This window comes from Tachypleus tridentatus, chromosome 8, assembly GCF_004210375.1.
Source record: "Tachypleus tridentatus isolate NWPU-2018 chromosome 8, ASM421037v1, whole genome shotgun sequence".
NCBI lineage: Eukaryota > Metazoa > Arthropoda > Merostomata > Xiphosura > Limulidae > Tachypleus > Tachypleus tridentatus.
Window position 1 is genome coordinate 151,639,818 of NC_134832.1, and position 23,591 is coordinate 151,663,408.

The window sequence follows — 23,591 nt, forward strand, 5'->3', positions numbered from 1 at the left end:
TTCGATACACTTACTGTTGTTTTAAAATATTGAATAAAATCATATTGTGTGAAAAACTCCATCTGCAGTTAAAAGTGTGTGACCGTGCTTTAGTTAACACTTTCTGTGAATCATTAACATCTGCGTTTCGAATACATAATAAAAACACGTATTTAACTTTATAAATATATATAGATTATAATAGACACTTTGGTAGTATTCTTTACGCTTGTAAACTGTACAATATTTATTCCATAAACAACACCTACGATGTAGGTTTTGTATATATATAAAATTACGTTATACATGATATTCGCAGTATACAGAAAGTTCAGTAATTTAAATCCATCACTGAGTATCGTAAGCTGTGATTTAATCCATGTTGTGTGGTATACTGAAATATACTTCAAGTTTATATTTCTTCAACATACCCTAGCCTTGTTTCTATATAAACTACTTAAACGTCGACCATATAAAGTAAAATTAAACGTTTTCATACCACTAGTTACATGTAAGTGTATACAGAAATACGGGTAAAATATTAATTTCTCACACTACATTATCGAGCACGCTACTTAATATCAGAACTGGACATTTTGTGTATAAATACGCAACATTTTATATCTGAAATATAAATGTAGATTCCGTGTAACTCACGTAGGAAACCATACTTGATAAAGATTTAGCACCTATAATTGTATACAACTTGAATATAAGTAAAACAGTTGTGGTTAAAATCAACAGTAATAATAACTCATAATTAATGATAATTTTAATGTTGTCTTTATAGTCGTAGCGACACTACCTACTCTTATGAAGTCTGGTTACACAAAATAAAGATACGGGTAGGTTCGTAAATCACTTTTCTATCTCTCTCTAGTACGCCTGCTTTATTCATTTTAAATAAGAGAACAATTATAAATAACTTTATCGTTATAAGCTCACTGACATACTTTGAGGGTGAGTTAATTATTAATTAGGTTTAAATTTGTTCTAAAATGTAAAATAGAATAAAGGCTGTTTTATAATACAGAGGTCCTAAAATTTACCTACTATTTTTATGCCAACTTGGATAATTATGATTTCATTTTATATATTGTTGTTTTTATTAATGAATAAGTTAGAGACATTATTTGATTAATTGCTGTTGAGCACAGACTCAAGAAATTATTTTTTAATATATGACAACACAATCTCAGTTTATTATACACAGGAATATTAACACACAGAATGCTACATATTATTTCAAGTGTTTCTGTCAATAGAAGACTATAAATGTCCGACCATAGGTGAACGGTAGTGGTTTATATGTTACATTCCATTCTGACGAAAACATTCGTATAGCAACACTGTTGGTTGACAAAGAACAAAAGAAAGGATGACATAGTGTTCTAAGTAGGAGTTAATAAATTCACATTCGTTAGGTTAAGTACGTGATTACACAACAAACTTTTTAACACCTTCCAGGAAACACAAACACCAAAGAAAAAACAAGCAAACAACGCAATCAAGTTCGTCCTACTTTCTTGTAATGTTAATAAAATAATAAGTGTGTTATTGGAAGGTGATGTCCACTTGTATATAGCAAGCGGATTGTGGTCAGTTTGGAAAGATGTCTGATCTATCAACAACCTTGTCCTCCCTTCCCAGCAGCTGTTTGAGATAAAAAATATAGTTTAGGGAAGCACTGGTTAATCGGAAATACGAGACAAAAAACGAGGGATTATGAAATACGTATATAATGAGAACAAACCTCAATATAAACGATCAATAGGTCACTGTAAATACTATGATTCATAGGAAAAAACTTATAAATATAACAGTCACACGATATATTTTATTTTTACACATCTTACTATGATAGAAGTAGCCTGTATAATGTACGAATTTAATCGAACTAAACAATACTTTGTAGCGCCATCTCTTGTATCATACCACAAAGAAAAGTCCACAAACGAATTTCACACAATGAATATGTCACAGAACATTTTATTCTTCCTTAACTACGAGCTGTTTAAGAACCAAGATTTATGGCTGATCACTGAAACAAAAGTAACTTAGTATAATTAGTTTTCCTTGTACTAAAATTCCAGTTTAAAGAAAAACAAGTGACAAACTTACATCTGGACTTTATTGGTAAGTTGTATAATGTTTACTCGTTCTGAATACAACTATACAATAGTATTGTACAGCTGCAATAGAGAGTCTCGCCATCCTTTTCATAAAACACATTCATATCATACCTATTTGCTTGTTTTTAAAATTCAATTCACTTGGAGATGCTAAATTAATTAGATATAATTTATCCTGTTGTGTCATAAAAACTTGCTCACAAGAGTTTCTCTGTACGTGTATATTGGTTTAAGTAAAATATGTTTAAATATATTATTATATTTATTATAATTACAACATTATTAAATATTGTACTCAGGGTTACAAAGCAGCGATAATTATTAAGTTTCAGAAAGTTATATTTTCCAATGTGTTTCATTGAGTGCATAATACAGATTATAATCTAACAAAATACAACTTAAATGAAACCTGGAAGCATTTTATCAGTCATTGTTTCTTTATAAGATAAATGAGGCATGCAGTGTATATATTTCAAAGAATACAGAACAACATATAATGTAGAATACAAAATTTTGAATAGAAAAAACTATACACATTAGAATTCTGAGCACTTTCTTATGCCTTATCGTTGTTTAGGCTTATGTAACCCTAATCCAGAGACTGATGATATGCCTAAACATTGTTCTAAAAACTAAACACAAACGATAAAAAATAATTTATAGTAACAGAAAATTATAGAATTATGAAAATAAGCTAAGTAGCAACTCTCAAATATACTTACGAAATATTTTAATTTCTTAATGCGTGACGTAACGGCCTTTGAGCAGAATGTGATGACATACGTAGGAGAACAAACACCCACAATACTACATTTCGTTTAAAGATTTTAAAACAATGTATTTAAAGACGGAAGGCGTTTTCGTTTTTGGTATTTTTTTAAAAAATCACATTGTGTTATTATATTTTAAATGTATGCTGTTAAGAAGTTATATAAAGTTATGATAGTTTATAAATAAGGTACACTATATTATCACAGAATAAAAACATGTAATAAACAGTGTTATTGTAGTGTAAATTTTCTATATAAACTGGCCATATGTTTTTATAGTAGTTCTTTTTTATTATCCTATAATAACATATTTTCACAGATTCTCAGCGGAAATGTCACACGTTTTTACACCTCTTCACCTAATCCAAGGTGGGTGAGATAAATAACTATTTTTCGTGTCTATTTTTCGTTTTTGGTATTTTTTAAAATCACAAATAGACTGACACTCGTACATGGTGGTTGACGTCATGACTGATATTCGTATCGAACATTACAAGGTAATTACGTATAAAAAAGACTACTGAGCTTCTGTGTTCCATACAATATAAATAGCACATGAATCTACAACAATATAAAGGGTAATGCGGTACATGTGTGAATATCTACAACAGATGTAAAAAAAAACCTTCAACAGTTGGTGGCAAAAAAAACATAGATTATCTGAGAGCTGTAAACTTTATCACCAAGAAGGCTTATAATACCTTTTGATGATGTTACAAATATAGGCCTAACTTGTCTTCTCTAAACACATATATATTAAAATACATGCGATTACTCTTTGAATCTCAATAACCGTATTTAAAGTACCTTTTTGTCAGTGGCATATGTAGACTAGTGGCATATGTCGGACAAACAACGCATAATAATAACTTTAATTCGCAGTATAGGGTGGCCTGTTCACAATTCCAAAACACTGCCAAAATAAGTGAAGATCTGGGGAGTATGGAATAAAAACATAAGTTAGGGTGAATAAAACATATGTAAAACCATGCAATAACTTGGTAGCCACAAACCCATACTAAAGACAACGATATTTGAAAAGTTTTTGTGAAATATTGTTTGTTAAGTAGTATACAAATAGTTTGCATATAAACAACATTCATTAATTGAATCCATGGTTTATTTAGATTGACACTTAGAAGTAAGAGCATTAATATACGCAAATGAAACGTCTGTATGTATAGGTAACAAAGGTAGATTTTCTGCCCGACGTAACAATGTGGTATATAGTTTTAACAACAGATAATACAGGAATGTCTATAAAAAACACAGTTACTAAGAAAACAAAGACTACGTTAAAATTGACAATAAAACTACAAACATTCATGATATAAATACAGCTAATGGACGACATTTCGATGGAACTCTTGTGTGGGTCTTACGGGCAGTCAGAAAATAACGTGTTTGATGTAGTTTATTCTGTAATATACGTCAGTATCTGTAGGTACATCAGGATGTTTAAACATTACTATCTAGCTCAAAACTAATGCAACTCGTAATTTTAAAACTAATTTTCCAGGAAGACAGGATAGACGTTGACACTGTAAACAGAACGAACAATTTTCTAGTAAAATTGTTTTTCTTACACTGAAGCTTTTCCCTTTGAAACAACTAAGTTTCCACAAGGTTATGATAGACAAACAGTAAAATGTTTAAAAGGACATCACATGTTAAATCGAATATCTGTGAGGTTCGTGAAATATTATAAAACCTTTTAGTTTTTGTTGCTTTCATTTTGAATTTTACCCAAAGCTAGCCGTCCCTAATTTAGCAGTGTAAGACTAAAGGGAAGGCAGCTAGTCATCACCACCCACCGTAAAGACTTGAGCTACTCTTTTACCAACGAATAGTGGGATTGACTGTCATATCATAACACACGTACAGCTTAAATGGTGAGCATGTTTGGTGCGACAGGGATTCGAACCCCCGACCCTCAAAGTACGAGTTAAGCACCTTAATCACCTGTTTATGCCAGAACAGTTTTTGTTGTTAACTTTATATGAAGTCTTCTTTATTAAAATTGTAACAAACAAACACCAAGAATACTGGTCACTGTGAGTTTAATAATTTATATTAATAATTCTACAAACTCACGTTTATTTTAACAGATATAATTTTAATAATGTAGGTTTAATAATTGTTAATAATAATTTTATGAATTAATTTTTATTTATGAAGATGGAAACCTAAGATCTAACAGATATAACTCAGGATATTTAAAGCCATTTTCATGCGATCATCATAGGATAATCTACTAGTCTTTTATAAACGTAAACTTTTGTAGACTTTCATGTTGCTCACGTGTATATCTCTCATTTTCTAAGTTTAAGAAATATATATCTAAAATCTCTCACATATTGACTTTCTAACAATCAGAGTACATATGCCGTTTATGACTAGCGCACGGTTTCAGGTGTATAAAACATGGAGTTATAAACCGTGTTTGGTTGCTATATATGAATTTAATAGTTGTAGTGAAACCGTGCGCTAGTCATAAACGGCATATGTACTCTGATTGTTAGAAAGTCAATATGTGAGAGATTTTAGATATATATTTCTTAAACTTAGAAAATGAGAGATATACACGTGAGCAACATGAAAGTCTACAAAAGTTTACGTTTATAAAAGACTAGTAGATTATCCTATGATGATCGCATGAAAATGGCTTTAAATATCCTGAGTTGTTTTCATTAATCGGGCCATGTTAATCCAGATTTTTTATGAATATTTTGTGAGAAACAAGCAGAAAAATGTAAACCACATTCAGAGAACACAAAACACCTTCACACGTTTTTGAACACTGCAAATCAAATAAACATAACATTACAATAGAAAATACCCAGATTCTCAGTAGGGAAACAAATATATACAAACGCAAAGTCAAAGAAGCGCTACTTATACAACACCTCAAACCAAAATTAAACCAATATAAAGGAACACCTTTTTACTTATACTAATTAATCCTAGCGCGTTAAGGCGTGCGCTTCGTAATCTGAGGGTCGCGGGTTCGCGCCCGAGTCGCGCCAAAACATGCTTGCCCTCCCAGCCGTGGGGGCGTTATAATGTGACGGTCAATCCCACTATTCGTTGGTAAAAGAGTAGCCCAAGAGTTGGCGGTGGGTGGTGATGACTAGCTGCCTTTCCTCTAGTCTTACACTGCTAAATTAGGGACGGCTAGCGCAGATAGCCCTCGAGTTGCTTTGTGCGAAATTAAAAAAACAAACAAACAAACAATACTAATTAATAACCGAACATCCAACTGCAACGTCCCCCACAATTCCGTACCCGTTTATTCTCTCGTCTATAAGACGCGCCCATGAACGGTCATTTGCAAACTCTCTCGTTGTTCATTTGAAGATGACCTAGAAGGTCGAAACGTTGTTTTTTGCTATATTAGTAAAAGTATTAATACCCATGGGCTCGGCATGGCCAAGCGTATTAAGGCGTTCGACTCCCAGTCGCACCAAACATGCTCACCCTTTCAGCCTGGGGGCGTTATAATGTGACGGTCAATCCCACTATTCGTTGGTAAAAGAGTAGCCCAACAGTTGGCGGTGGGTGGTGATGACTAGGTGCCTTCCCTCTTTTCTCACACTGCTAAATTAGGGACGGCTAGAGCAGATAACCTTCTAGTAGCTTTGCAGGAAATTCAAACAAAACAAACAAAATTACTACCATTACCAGCCGTTTTGACATACATTTTTACTTCAAGTGGGTTTATCTTCGAATATGTGAACTATTTCCTTGAGTGTCAACCTCAGAATATAATTAATTCTAAAGTATCCCATGTCAAAGTATGAAATCATGGTGTTATGTAATTACCATAGTTTTATTACCAAAGCCTCGTTACAAAGTGTAACCTAGTTTTAAATTCATTTGCGAATTTTTTTTTTTTTTTCAATAGGTTAAGCTTTTAAATACCAGTATCAAAGTATAAAAAATTACTAAGGTAATAGAAATTAAGAATAATAGTAATGGTCACGCCTTTTTACCGGCAGATGAAGCTATTCCTCCTTTGTAATTTTATTTAATATCTTAAAACAACTGAAAACGTTTGGACACAAATTGATTTAATTTCCAACAGAGTTTTTACAGTTTGGAGTCAGAGCAAGTCCCAAAAAATATAATCTATGAACAGTAATAACTTCACAAAGATGTAATTGAAAAATTACGTCATTTCTTATGTTAACATTTTTATAATCACGTTATGTGACGTATGAAGTCTTCAATGGTAAACCTTCTTTGATAGATTTCTCAGACTCTGGAAATAAAGTAAGATATTAATGAATAAACGTATTCAGTTGGTTTCAAAAATAATCTAAACAATAAAATAACTAAAGATATATGTATGAAGACATTCGCGTTTGATTTTCGTAAGATTACACTGTTTAAAATAACAAGATATAATCACTCTGTAAAGACCCAAAATAAACAGATGTTTTCAGTATTCGTTGTCTCCAAAACTATAATTCGTTCTATTACAACTAATACAGTCTTTTACATCATATTAATAGATATCACATGATACTTCAAAAGTCACTAATGAAATTATACCAGTATTCAACGATGTAGTTTAATTATTTCAAAATATGTGTTTTTCTCTCTTTTTTTTTCGTGTAGGTTACCTTGTAAAGTGTAAAATTATATTCAAAGGAAGCATGATATATGTACAACGTATTTAAATATAAGGGTAGGAACGTTCTTTTCGTGGTAAGAGATTCTAATACAAAAATAATTTATTGAACACACAAAAAAATGTCTCCACCTGGCGGTTGATAGGTTAATAAAGTAATCATTATATAACAGTCTCACTAATGAGTTGAAAATAAACACAAAAAGATAATAATGATATTTATTAGTTCTGTTGCAATCTTACCGTTCAATGGTAACCTCCACGATAAACGGGATAAGCCCAAGGGCAGTAAACACCATGGTATCCGTAATCACCATAACCTCCGTAGCCTAAGCCACCGTAACCACCATAACCTCCGTAGCCCAATCCACCGTAACCACCATAACCTCCGTAGCCCAATCCACCGTAACCACCATAACCTCCGTAGCCTAAACCTAATCCGTATCCCAGTCCTCCTCCATAACCTCCATAAAGGTAACCAGCAAAGCTAGTGGCGACGAGTGTTACGAAAACACAAATTCCAAGCTGAAATAACGATATGAAAATATAGGTTATCATCATTTTTAACGTTTTATGACGTTAGGCTAGTTTACTAATAATGTCAGAAACAACCGGTAACTTTTATTACTTTGTTACGTCTTCCTTAGTAAAATCTGATATCATCGAATGCTTTGAATATATTTTGTATATTATAACTGACCCTATGATTTTGGATATTTTATGATAATGAATTATTAGAATATTATAATAATGAATTATTAGAATATTATAATAAAGAAATATTAGAATATTATAATAACGAATTATTAGTAAGTAATATGAAGCATAATAATTAATATCAGAAACTATATTACAGTAGATATGTTTGATTTCTCTGGTTAGTTATTATAAATAAAACTATATTTTATCGTATATTAATGTAAAACATAATGTTTATCTTATTATCAGAAATAGACAGTTTTCTCAACATTATTTTCTTTCTTACCAGACATGAATTTTAATACATTAAAAATATACATAGGTCTTTTGTTAATAAGTAATTATGTGTCTGTTTTTAATAAAAAAGCTACGATTTTACTTTTAATTTATTTCTTTATTATATAAAACAAAAACGTATTAAAGCTACACTTACAGTGAGTTTCATATTGCACGTCTTGACACCAGAACTTATAGCTATCTTTTCTAAGCCTAAAGCTATCGATTGGTTGACTGAAACACAGGAGCTCTCCTTTTATATATCTATTCGTCGTTCTCCAAACCGGAAGTTGGTGTGGATTTCAGATGTGTTTCATTAACTTTGTTTGTTTTCACGGTCGTAGAAAGTTACCTGAAACCTCCATTATTTTTCATGCTCCAATTCTCTTTGTATTTAAGTAGATCACCTTATTTCTAATATTATACTCTCCTTTTTTAGGGTTTATTTTTGATTACGGAAGAAGGTATGTTCGAACCAAAAGAATAGGTTTGGTGTCAGGTAATATTTTCTGTGCAGCTTTATAAAAACGGCTTGAACATTAAAAAAGTAAGAAAATATATATAGTGCATACATTTTAGAGCAAGATATTATAGATCACAACAAGTGTATTACTCTTACCAGGTGTCTTAAATTGAAGAAATCGCTAACATGAAACTTTGAACAAAACTAAGTGTAAAATTACACGAAGTAATTCAGAAGCCAAAGTATGATAAGTTAGAATTATTATATCACTTTTCCAGCACAGTTGTTGTAACGAATATAACTTAAGGTTTGTTTTATACGTGCTGAAAGACACACTTGACTACTGTTTAAAACATATTGTTTTGTGTTTGATGGATGCAATATTTTAAACTTTCATAAATTACGTCCTCCTGTGGGGCAGCGGATTTACAATAATAAAATTAGGGGATTGACTCCCCTAGGTAGACATAAGGTGGCTTTGTGGTACGAAAACACGCATACTTGATAAACTATTTACTAGCTTGATTGAAAGTGTCAATAAGAGATAATTATTTGTTTGAATAAAAAATATACCTTATAAACCTTTTCAGTTCTTAAACCACTGTGTTTCTCAAGGATTACCTGAGATCCTCAGGTGGATACAAACGAATGTTTTGTGTATATAGTAATACCACATTACTTGACAACACATAAAAAACAAGTTAAATACAATAATTAAATACAGAGAAATTAAAATATACATAATTTAACATCTGGATACTGACTGATGCTTAGATATCGTTTTTAGTAAGGAGAGTTTCTTTTATTTTTAAGTCTAATTATATTATTTTCTATTTATATGATTTTAAGTTAACAAACAAAAAATAGTTTATTTTGATTCTTCAGCTCACACTGAAGGAAAGAGGATTTAAAGGTTGTTTTTTAAATTTTTGTGGACACCTTTTGACAGTCAGAAATTTAAAAAATACCCATACTTTGTAAAATTTATACTCTTACTTGAAGGCCGAAACATTAATATCATCAAGAAAGGTCCTGGCAGTGAGGCCTAAGAAACGTCCTGGCAGTGAGGCCTGAGTTATCTTACTGGTGACATTAATCCATTTAATCTGAACTGTATTTATTACAACCTCCACTTTCTTCTATCTAGTCAGTTTTCTATCAAACTATTCAACACATACCTCACACTTGCAGGGTTATAATTTTCAACAATTCTTTTATGTGGCACCTTCTTAAATGCTTTCTAAAGATCCAGATACACCAAATTCCCACCGCTATGTCATATACGTTAAAATAAACCTCTTCAAAGCATGTAAAAGTTTAGTAAGGCAAGGTTTCTCCAAAAGAAACAATGGTGACTATCCAACAAGATTTAAACTTTGTAAAATGATTTTGCAAAGCATCAGTCATATTTTCTATAACTTTTCCAACCATTCACGTAAGACTAATAAACATATAACTACTGGGAAATTTCTATTGCCTTCCTTGGAAAGACAGTGTTAGTAGCCAACTTACAATTTTCTAACATATGCCCACTATTGAAGGTAGAATCAGCAGATAACCTGATATGGCTTTGCTATAAGAAAACACACACACACTCTTTAAGGATATAGAATAAATAGGAGAAAATGTCTCACATGTACAGTCCTTGATTTCTTACAAGGTCCTTGGGTAAATATAATTTGTTGTCATTCTTTAAATTTTCATTTGTTCTTTAAAATCTCAGATTAATGTTATGATCTTGCTCAGTCATGTTCCCATCTACCAACTATTCATGATGAGAAATGTTACTACGTCTTCTTTATTGAAAAATAAAAAATTAAAAAGTGGGGTTTAACATCCCATAATACCAGATATTATCCTTTCTTTTTTATTCCACAACGGCTTCATTGTCCTTTTAACAATTTGCTTACCAACTTACTTGTTAAGAAATTCTTACCAAGTTTATATTTTCATACAGTTTTTTTATTTTCTAATTTACCGTTTCGTCAACAGTTTTAACTTTCTACAATACTTCAAGTCTGTCATCATTGTAGTTAATTTGAACTTTCTATTTTTATAATTTTATTCTATACTCCCTATGTAAACCAACTTTGCTTTCTACTTCCAGTCACTTTTTATTACCTGTAAAAGACGGGCCTGTTTTGAATATTTAGAAATCTAATTTTAAAATTTATGTTCATTTCAATTAATTCAGTTGCATCTCTTTAACATTTCTTGTTTGAAATGCTTACTTAAATTTCATTATTCCGTACCTCCATATGTATCTAGTTCAACAAAAATCACAGATATTCCCAACGCTCTACCCCAACAATCATTCAATAAAATAAAAAGTAATTTTCTATCTTGTTCCCAGAATATACCCAGTTGTATATTATATGCTTTCAACATTATCCTGGCTCTGAACTTCGTCTAATCCTAGTTTACGTTTGGTCTTGCATTTCAGTTAGAAACCTTTACAATAAAGCCATTCCCTATTCTATATAAACGTAATCCATCAATTCCATGAAAAAAATCTCTTTTTTCTGTCATCTGGCCCAAAAAACCCAACCACCTAACATGACTTTACTTACGTGTTAACCTAAGCCTACATGTAATTTAATTCCTATATGTGTTATCACGACCCTTTACTTTGAATGTTCTCATTAATACCTTGCACTCAACATTCCGCTCCACTACAATACCCTTTCCTATATCCTTCGTTCCTGTCTGCACTATAAAGGCTGCATTACAGCTAGCATTCTTTAGTGTATCACGTAATTTCCTTTATAATCTCCACCAAGGTCCCTGAACAGCACAGACTGTCTTAACGATGTTACATAGTGAAGGAATTTCCTAAAACAATAACATATTTATATATCCTACCTGTCCTTTTTGTTCTGTAATAACGGAAACTTAAGAAAAGTGTCCTATCAGCTACCTGTCCATTTTGTTCTGTAATAACGGAAACTTAAGAAAAGTGTCCTATCAGCTACCTGTCCTTTTAGTTCTGTAATAACGGAAACTTAAGAAAAGTGTCCTATCAGCTACCTGTCCTTTTTGTTCTGTAATAACGGAAACTTAAGAAAAGTGTCCTATCACCTACCTGTCCTTTTTGTTCTGTAATAACGGAAACTTAAGAAAAGTGTCCTATCAGCTACCTGTCCTTTTTGTTCTGTAATAACGGAAACTTAAGAAAAGTATTTATTTATTCTCACGTATAAACCAAAATACATGGGTGTGTGGCAAGTTGTACTTGAAATGTATGTATATGACCTACCACAAAATATTCATGACAGATACAACGTGCTTTTATTTGTCGGTTTTTAGTACCAGTTGCATAACGCTGTTTCATTGGAGAAAAAGCTGTCAAAGTGAAGGAATCGTCTGTTAACAGGTAACCTTTGGGCTGAGTTATTTCACTGAAACTTTAACCAGTATGTTTCACCCAGCATGTCCAAGTGGTTAAAGTGCTCAACTCACTGTTCGTCTGTTCGAATAATCCGTTCCACCCCAAGTTCTCTTTTTCATAGCCGTGGGGACGTTATAATATGATGATGAATCAAACTGTACGCTGAAATTCAGACCAAAACACTGTATATTTGACTATTTTTCAATCCATGTTTTAGAACGTGTAACATTACCATTTATCCAATAATCAATGTTTAAAGAATTAGTCTGTCTTAACTACCAATAGAAACATTGTACAGTAATGATGATGTAGCCACAGAGTCGAAGAAACACAAAAGACAAAACGTTATAATTTTATCTAATTTTTCAATTATTCTCAATCTCCATACATATGATACGATTATTTGTCAAGAAAACCTCGTGTCACGTTCTACAATTACTGTTTGTTTTCTAAGAGAATTGTCTAAAAGACGTGTTTTGATTGTTAACAGTGACATATGACCTTTACTTATCTGGGTGTAATGATATTCAGCAACAAACCCTCCATGTGACGGTTATTCAACTATCTATCTATATATCTCTATATAAATATAAGTGCGAATGTCTTTTTCTGTGAGTCTGTTCCTTATGCACTACTATATCTTTAAAGTTATAAACTCGGGGTACAGATACAACTTTGTGTGGAAAGTAACAAGGACTTTGTGGCTGCAGCAAAGTGACCAGTATAGCAACCTTTGTCAAACAGAATAACCATTGATCTCAAATTGAAAAGGCCAAAACTTTTGTTAATGTGTGATCAAAAGATCAATCATTTAATTTATTCTCTATGTGAGAACCTCTTCTAATTATTCTATCCATGATCAATTATGTGTTAAAACGATTTAACAAATTCGTGGAGTCTTCATTTGTTTCTCTGAACATTCACTGTTAGCTATCTTTCTTCTATTTCTTTTTTCTTCTTTTACACATACATGCCAACTCTCCATTAGCTGATAAAAGCTGGTGCTTTCTCTCCAGCATGCGTGTACACTCTTTCAAGGAAATAGGCTTTGCTTGCATGTACTCGCAAGAATCGGCTATACAACGACTTTACGAAAGCGTTTGGTATTAGCAAATTTTCATTTACGTTGTGATGTAGCGAAGAGAGAATAAATCAGTTCTTCATAAAATAAAACAATAATAAAGTCTGAATAATAATATGGAAACGATACTTGACTACACAACAGAAACCATGTTACCGATCGAGAGGGAATTTTGTTTATGAAACTCAAAATGTTGTGTAGAGCACAAGCAGGAAGCAGGAGCTATGTACCAGGTTTTCTTTTGATTTAAACAACTTTAACAAATATATATATATAAATTGTTTTTATTCATTTGAAAGAAACTGTTATTTACGTAAAACTTATTTCGACATGTTTTCGAGAAATCAAGACTAACCTTTGATCAAAACAACCCAGGATGTTTAAAGTCATTTTCATCGGATCAACATAGGATAGTCTACTAGTCTTGTATGACAGTTTTGTAGAATTACTTCTTGATTATGTTTATCTCTATTTTTTACGTTTAAGGAATATTTATCTAAAACCTCTCACATATTGACTTTCTAACTACAGAGTAAATACGTCGTTGGTTACTATATACCGATTTGATAGTTGTAGGTGTTGTGAACGGTCTAGGAAAATAAATGTACAGAGAGCATCATAAATTATATCTGTTAGATCTTAGGTTTCCATCTTCATAAATAAAAATTAATTCATAAAATTATTATTAACAATTATTAAACCTATATTATTAAAATTACTACTGTTAAAAGTTAGGTTTACAACATCAAAAATAATAGTTTGTAGAATTATTAATATGAATTATTATACTCAAAGTCACAAGTATTCTTGGTGTTTGTTTGTTGCAATTTTAATAAAGAAGACTTCATATAAAGTTAACAACAAAAACTGTTCTGGCATAAACAGGTGATTAAGGTGCTTAACTCGTACTCTGAGGGTCGGGGGTTCGAATCCCCGTCGCTACAAACATGCTCGCACTTTAAGCTGTAGGTGTGTTATAATATGATAGTCAATCCCACTATTCGTTGGTAAAAGAATAGCTCAAGTCTTTACGGTGGGTGGTGATGACTAGTTGCCTTCCCTTTAGTCTTACACTGCTAAATTAGGGACGGCTAGCTTTGGGTAAAATTTAAAATGAAAGCAACAAAAACTAAAAGGTTTTATAATATTTCACGAACCTCCCAGACATTCGATTTAACATGTGATGTTCTTTTAAACATTTTACTGTCTCTCTATCATAACCTTGTGGAAACTTAGTTGTTTCAAAGGGAAAAGCTTCAGTGTAAGAAAAACAATTTTACTAGAAAATTGTTCGTTCTGTTTACAGTGTCAACGTCTATCCTGTCTTCCTGGAAAATTAGTTTTAAAATTACGAGTTGCATTAGTTTTGAGCTAGATAGTAATGTTTAAACATCCTGATGTACCTACAGATACTGACGTATATTACAGAATAAACTACATCAAACACGTTATTTTCTGACTGCCCGTAAGACCCACACAAGAGTTCCATCGAAATGTCGTCCATTTGCTGTATTTATATCATGAATGTTTGTAGTTTTATTGTCAATTTTAACGTAGTCTTTGTTTTCTTAGTAACTGTGTTTTTTATAGACATTCCTGTATTATCTGTTGTTAAAACTGTATACCACATTGTTACGTCGGGCAGAAAATCTACTCTTGTTACCTATACATACAGACGTTTCATTTGCGTATATTAATGATCTTACTTCTAAGTGTCAATCTAAATAAACCATGGATTCAATTAATGAATGTTGTTTATATGTAAACTATTCGTATACTACTTAACAAACTATATGTCACAAAAACTTTTCAAATATCGTTGTCTTTAGTATGGGTTTGTGGCTACCAAGTTATTGCATGGTTTTACATATGTTTTACTCACCCTAACTTATGTTTTTATTCCATACTCCCCAGATCTTTACTTATTTTGGCAGTGTTTTGGAATTGTGAGCAGACCACCCTATACTGCGAATTGAGGTTATTACTATGCGTTGTTTGTCCGACATATGCCACGAGTCTACAAAACGCAGATACGAATATCACAGTCATGACGTCAACCACCATGTATGAGTTTCATTCTATTTGTGATTTTAAAAAATACCAAAAACGAAAAATAGACACGAAAAATAGTTATTTATCTCACCCACCTTGGATTAGGTGAAGAGGTGTAAAAACGTGTGACATTTCCACTGAGAATCTGTGAAAATATGTTATTATAGGATAATAAAAAGAACTACTATAAAAACATATGGCCAGTTTATATAGAAAATTTACACTACAATAACACTGTTTATTACATGCTTTTATTCTGTGACAACATAGTGTACCTTGTTTATAAACTCTCATTACTTTATATAATATCTTAACAGCATACATTTAAAATATAATAACACAAAGATCTTTATTTATAATATACATTTAAACAATTAAAGCAGTGTGTTTATAACGAAATAAATATATGATACGTAAGCGTTGAAAGAGATAATTACCAGCTTATTGTTAGTACGTTCCAGTTATATGTTCCCAATGATAAAAACACAAAACAGTTATTAAGGTGTTTTAATTACAGCTGTCTATTTGGGTTTTTTCAATTTCGCGTAAAGCTACACGAGAGCTATCTGCCCTAACGTAAATAGATGATATATTATTCGTCCAGATACCACTTATAATGAATCTTATAAATATATTTTACTCAAACTAATATCACACATGGAGATAAATTGTTATAGGCAAACATTTATAACATAAATTAGGATAAATTATATCTAACTCGTTTATCGTCTCCAATCATTTGAACCTCAAAACAGTGAAATATCCATTACATAACTGTCCAGTGTTTGTTTTGTTTTATCTGAAAGGATGTCTCGTGGTCTACTATCGCTGTACTCAGCACGAGTAAACATTAAACAATTGATCGGAGAGATCCAGATGTCAGTAGGTCACTGGCCTTTACTAAGTCGCCTATTTAGTTTATTATGCTCGTGTTGTTCAATAGATAACATTAGAAAATAGAAACTACAGAATTTTAAATACAATTTATTTCAATAAACACCCATAACTGTCAGTTGTTACAGCTAATGAATCAACTCGTATTTTAGGATACTTGTAGAATTGACGACCTATGTGCAGATGTTTATGCTATTAATTATTAAACGCAGTATCCATACCTCATTTGGAAACATTAAGAAAAATGAACACTTTCTCAAAAGAGATTTTTCTGTGAAGTACTACAGGAGAAACGTGTTTAGACAGTGCTGATATAAACTGTAATATTTTTATGTATTCAAAGTTATACCCTTTACTGAAAAAATAACACTGGTTTATCAACTCCGTTATAAGAACTGTATTTATAATTTACATCAATAAAGATATAACTAAACCCTCACGTACAGTTCTAGTGAAGTTATGTTATTCTTGTGAATAAAGTGCTTGTATTTAAAATTGTGTTTCTTCATAAGGAATGGTTGTTGTACACATGGTAAGTATTTTATAATTCTTGGAGTCTTCGATACCCGAAGTATGGAATTATTTTATGAAATTATGTGATCAAATAAATAACGTCAAACTGTTTTATTATTTCAGTCACATACATAGTTACGTATATACAGAATACTCCCACTATTGTAAGTTGTACGAAACTAAATTTTATGACGTGGCTTTCATACGTTTAGGTTTCCTCCAATAAATCATAATATTTACAGAAATTGACTAACCGTTTATATTGAGGTTTGTTCCCATTAAATACTTGTTTTCTCACCTCTCGTATTAAGTCTCGTGCTTATGGTTATCCAGTGTTACCCTGAACTATAATTTCTATCTCAAACAGCTTCTGGGAAGCAAAACAAGGTTATTGATTGACCAGTTATCTTTACAAACTGACTACAATCCGCCTGATATTTATATACGTGGACTTCACCTTCCAAGATAATAGGTATTATCTTATTAACAGCATAAAACACTAGAAAGAACTTTATTTCGTTCTATCTTGTTTTTCTTTGATGTGTGTTTGTGTTTCGGGGATTGTGTTAAGTTTGGTATGTAATCATCGTCTTCACCTTACCAGTGAACATTATGGTCATAATTCTCTTGTGGGTGTTATTGTGGATACCGATAGTGTTCTAAATATGAGACTATCTGAATTTATTAACTTTTACTTGGAGCACCATGCCATCCTTTCTTTTGTTCTTTTGTCAACCAACAGTGTTGCTATACGAATGTTTTCATCTGAGAGAAATGTAACATATAAACCACTATGGTTCTCCTGTTGGCAGATGTTTATCATGAACTTTGTTCTGTTACAAACTCACACACAAAAGTTCCCGACTACCCTTTAAGGACAATGAACAACAGTATACTGTACTCAGACGGATGTGTTCATTATGCCTTAAGCATATGTTAAGCCTAGGTTAAAAATCATAAAACAGTTTTCATTTCAAAACATTTATTTACTAGTGTAAATTTACAAAAGAAATGCATAGTACAATAATTCGAATTCACAACTTGATTATCTTGTTTGATGCGACGAACATGTAAACGGCTCTTTTCGTTGACCGCTTTCCTTACATCCTGGAAAGTAAAGAGTCTGTCAGTACAAAGTTGTTCGATTGAGTTATAACAGAACAAGAAACGACAGTCAATTTTACTATCACATGTCACTTCATTTAAGTATCGTTTTAATTCTTAGATCTCTAGATTAACAATCACACTTATTAAACAATTCTAAGTTCCCCCTTGTGAGTATTTATCTACATTAATAATAACAGTGATTAACCTGAACTTATCTCATATCAAACCTGCAGATACAAATGTTACTTACAAACTATTCTACTGGTGACGGTTTATTAAAATATAAATATCGTGAAATAGAAATAAAAAAGGCTTAAGTATTTTAACACATTGCTTTCACAACGTCAGTTTTGTTATTTATATCAAATAAATTCGTACAATATTTCAATATCATACATCCTCCTGTTGTAAGACAAAGTAGATATAACCCTTGTAATTATTAATTAAATATTTAATGAACTAACCATTTAGTGGTAATAACCACCGTAATGAGGGTAAACGGGATAAGCCCAAGGACAGTAGACACCGTGAATTCCGTGTCCATACCCACCGCCATGATAACCTCCATACCCACCGCCAAGATAACCTCCATACCCACCGCCAAGATAATTTCCATACCCACCGCCAAGATAACTTCCATATCCACCGCCAAGAACACCTCTGTAACCTAAAAGTCCTCCATAATACCCAGCCAAGCTTGTAGCAACAAGGGATAAGACAACACAGATGACAAGCTGAAAGAATATAATTCGTATTTAGAAACACAAGTGACTTTAACATTTGTTTGTTTGTGGTTAAGCACAAAGCAACATAAACAGTTGCCTATTCTCTTCACACCACGAGTATCAAAATCAATTTGCAAGAGTTTTAAGTCCACAAACGGTCCAATATGCCACTAGGGAATTGATTTAATGTTACTAATGTAGGCTGTAGTTTCACAGATAAGATGTTGAATTGATGTTTAACGACTTATAAACTATTTAGTGCAACATTTTATTTACGTATCGTGTTTCCTTTTGTATGAAATGAGGCTAATAATCTTCACACCAGGTTAGGATGGTGTTCAGTTTAAAGTGAATTACTTACTGTTGTTATTTTTAATATCAGATATTCATGAAAAACAACCAAAGTTTTTATGATACTAACCATTCCTAATATTGAACTGGAGAGAAAACAGCTAAAGTACTATATCTACTGCTGTTGGACTACTATCATCAAATATTAAAATTTGACTGTCACACTCATTACACATCCACTAATTTAAAGTACTAAATGTGATTTTATACTAGCGAGACACACGCCTGGTTTCTCTCATTCGTAATCTCTCCCAGCTAACCACTTCGTCACATTTGTTTTATACGAAGTATTATTAACAACTCAACCGTAAGTTACATTCTTGTATCTACGTATTATACTCTCTATGAATATTTGATTTTCTTTTCACTCGTGCACTCCTAAACTTTAAAAATTCAAACAAATGACTGGAGTGTGGCTTGTGGTCATGAACATGGGAAAAAAAGATTGAATGTTTTTTCAGGCAGTGCGTCAGAGTTGTCAGTACACTGGACTGTGGATCCTTGATACATGATTCACGACCTGTTACCACTAAAAAATAATATATATATTTATAAACACTTTCTCAAATTAAGGTTGAGGATGTTTATAAAGATAGCCATGAAACCCGCCATTTCATTTCAACATCTCACCGCTAGTACAGCGGTATGTCTCCGGATTTACAACGCTAGAATCAGGGGATCGATTCCCCTCGGTGGGCTGAGCAGATAACCTTATGTGGCTTTGCTATAAGAAAACCACACACACACTCATTTCAACATATCACGTGTTTACGGTGGTAGGTGTTAAACACTTCCCTCTAGTTTATCAAGTCCAATTAGGTACGGCTAGTGCAGAAAGCTTTTAATATTAAGATAACTTCTACATAATAGATTTTAAAAATTTTAAACAATTTTTATGGTTCACATGGTAAAGAAAATATTAAATTTTATGACTTCCGTATTTTTAAACCAAATTGGTCCTTATTTGTGTTGGTTTCCCAAACCACATCGGTAAATTGAGGGGCTATAAAATGTGTTCAGAACAAAATATCATATTGTGTTACTTTGTTCTTACCAAAAAGATAAAAACACGATTTTTCTTCACTAACATTTTTAATTGAGTGAAATATTTAGATTTGACGTGGAATGCTGTTGTTGCTTAATTTTACTTTAGAGAATTGTTTTAATCCAATATTTATTTACAGATGAAAATTCATATCAACACAAGTTATTTTGTGTAATCCGTATTAAGCCTAATTATACTTTCGTTTCAAAGAGAGTTAATTGAGTGAATATAAATCCTAAAATAAAATAATAGTCTGTTAGACTTAGTTAATGAATTGAATAAGTACATATATTTTAGTATATCTAGATAACTACTGTTATTAACATATACTCACAGTGAACTTCATCTTTTTTAGCACTAACCAAACAAACTCTCTCGTTTTCTCAAACAACTCGATAATACCTGCTTGGGTACAACAAACCTCCTTTTATACTATTCGCCGAGAACGTTCACAGGAAGTTCTTAAACATATTTTTTGAGAGAAATTATTGATAGTTATCTAATGTATTTATTAATGAAAATAGTATACGAATACCTAGAGTCAGTTTTAAAGGCATTTTTATTGTTTACCTTATTTTGTTTTTCTCGTTTTCTTTCAAATATTCATAATTTATTTTTTTTAAGGTTTATTTTCAGTTTCCCGACATAACAAGATTTATAAACACTAACTAATGTTAACGTATTAAATATATTTGTATGTGGAAAAACAAAATAATCTAAGCAACAGCTGACTGGTAGTACAAGTTTTAACTGATAACAATTTTTACAATCATGTCGTTCAACTCGAGCCCTGATATATCAGATCATATAATACTTATAGGTATTAAATATCACAGCTCTCTGATTGGTTTAAATTCTACCAATCATTTGACACTTCCCATCTTCTCAGTTATAACAACAGAAATTTAACAAAAATCAGGGAATATATATTTTGTTTATTCAAAAAATTGCGCTTGAGTTTATTTATTGAATCGTATGTAAGTGACATATATTGGTAGCCGTTTAAACTACACTATTATTTACGTAGGTTGTTCCTCTACACATTTAAATTGCTAGGAAAACTAGTTTGTGATGTTAAAGAAAGGATGTACTATTGATAATTTTATCTGGTTATTTTTATAGTTAGATTTCTCTTTACGTGTATTAACATAATATGTATATATAAACATATTACATTATATATGTATACAATATGTAAATAAATCATTTAAACCTTAAAACAGTGAAATATCCATTAAATAACTATTCAGTGTTTGTTTTGTTGTATCTGAAAGGATGTCTCGTGGTCTACTATGGCTGTACTCAGCACGAGTAAACATTAAACAATTGATCAGACAGCGATGTCGAAAAAACCCACTTGCAGAGAAATATATATGCAAAAACGGCTCGTTTGGGTTGAGAAAGTATTTTACGCAGAAGAAAGAACAACATTTCGACCTTCGACTATATATTCCTTGGGACTCAGCACATGAAACAGGGAGCAGGACGGTGACCATGGAAGTTGGAATCCGCTAAGGAGTGTGTAACAACTCACCTGCCGAAGCAACTAGCCCTGAAAATGGATGGCGCTTCCCCCGTAGCGGGTGCAAGGCCCATAGTTGCCGGTGCCGTCGGCGGAGGTCGCCTCTCTGGAGTCGGGTTGCTTGAGAGTGCAGCCCTAAGTGGGTGGTAAACTCCACCTAAGGCTAAATACGGCGTGGAGGGAAGACCTGAGCTAGCCACCGAGCAAGTCAGACGTGCCAACATGCTATTCAGAACGAAACGTTCATCCTCGCCAGTCAGGCCGTTAGTGCCGCCTGTAATCGTTGACGGCTTACCGCCGAACCTCACGCCGTACCAAGTCGCCACGTTGATCGCCCGAGCCAAGCCTGGGGCAACCATCGAACCGTCCAGGACCCGTATTTTACGCCGGGGAGGAATCCTCATCCAACCAGCTACTACTGCAGACCAAACCTATCTGTGCCAGCCATGGAACACTGAATTTAAAGTAAGTTGTTCCCCTACGAAAAGTCCAGTCAATCTTTATTCTGTATTCCTCAGGGGCGTCGACCCATCAATTCAACCAGAAGAAATTAGACAAACCATAGAACCCCAAATACAAGCCAAGGTATACGCAGTTCATCGAATTTATTCTAAGAACAGTAATCATCCCACACACTTCATGAAGATAGTGACAACATCGAAGTACAGTGCCGACTGTATTTTACGAGATGGCTGCTGTTATCATATATTTCATTTTAGAGCCGAACGCCCACATCGACGACCACTCAAGAATGGTTCAAACCAAGCACCCAGATATCGCAAACAACCAACGGAAATCTTCCAACAAGAAAATACCAAAATACCGCCGAGTCCAGACCGTATTAGAAGAAACATGAAGACGGATTCAGACAACCCGACTCAGAAGAAGACAACACCCATTGTTAGCAACACGCCAAATTCCAGTAGTTCAAGAAAGAAAAAAGGACAGTTCCTGCCAGACTTCAATCCTAGTTCCACAGAATTCAACAACCAGCCAGACTCAAACCATTACGAAGATAACCATCGACGCGACAACACAAACTGAAAAACAATCTACCTCCATGCAGAAAACTCAAACCAAAATCTCGAGAAGAAACAAAGCATCACAGACCAGCGAAGAAAAACTCACCGAAGAACAGCCAGTAGTTCCACCACCAAGACCACGTTTCTCAGTTGCACCAATGGGCTTCAAGTGTGGAAACAAGTTCATGATGAAGTTACCACCCGATCTACAAGACTGCAGCTAACAGTTTCCACGTACACCATCAACGTAGTTCATCAGTTTTTTTTTTTTCTTTCTTTCCCAGCTACTTCCGGGCACGGTCTGGGTAGATTATTCGGCGCCCAGGCCGTGAAAGTGGGTTTTCTCGGGGCACTCCCGTTTCCCCCCACAGCAAAATCTCTGGCATCGGACCTGTAGGTCCCAGCCTCATTCTGAAAAGGGCCGTTTTCCCAGTCAAGGGTATCTAATCAATTACAGTAAATTTTAAAAACCAATTCGCCAGCCGCCAGTGTACTCCATCCTCGAGCCAAGGTCTGGCTCACTTCACTTTCGCTGCTTTGGTCCAGTTCTCCCGTCCTTCCTCTCACTCACAAATACACCACTACTTTTTTTTTTGAAATGTTAAAAATAAAGTAAAATTTCCACGGATATCTTAAAACATTTCTCATGTAAGGGGACGAAGAGGAACAACAAAGTTCCTGAACACCCCAGTTGGGGAGAGAACTCTTCTGATTTCTCTCTCTCTAAACTGAACCCCTGCCACGTTAGTTTAGTTTAGTTTAGTTTACATGAAACAAAACAAAAACTCAGCATACTAAGAAACCAAATAAACACAGCCATAAAACTATGCTCACCAGATAAAATTAACGATGAATTAAACAAAATAAAACAATACTTCATCAACACCAATAAGTTTCCTCCACAAACCGTAGAAAACATTATACGCACACACCCAGACA

At 33.0% G+C, this 23,591-nt stretch overlaps 1 long non-coding RNA gene across 1 annotated transcript; it reads right to left on the bottom strand.

The window, feature by feature from the left end:
• Positions 1-6,996: 6,996 nt before the first annotated feature.
• LOC143224330 (uncharacterized) lies at positions 6,997-8,702 on the bottom strand. Its single transcript, XR_013013336.1, has 3 exons — positions 8,647-8,702; positions 7,758-8,039; positions 6,997-7,142 (listed from the first exon to the last, which is right to left on the bottom strand). It is a non-coding gene; the product is annotated as an uncharacterized LOC143224330 (long non-coding RNA).
• Positions 8,703-23,591: the final 14,889 nt, after the last annotated feature.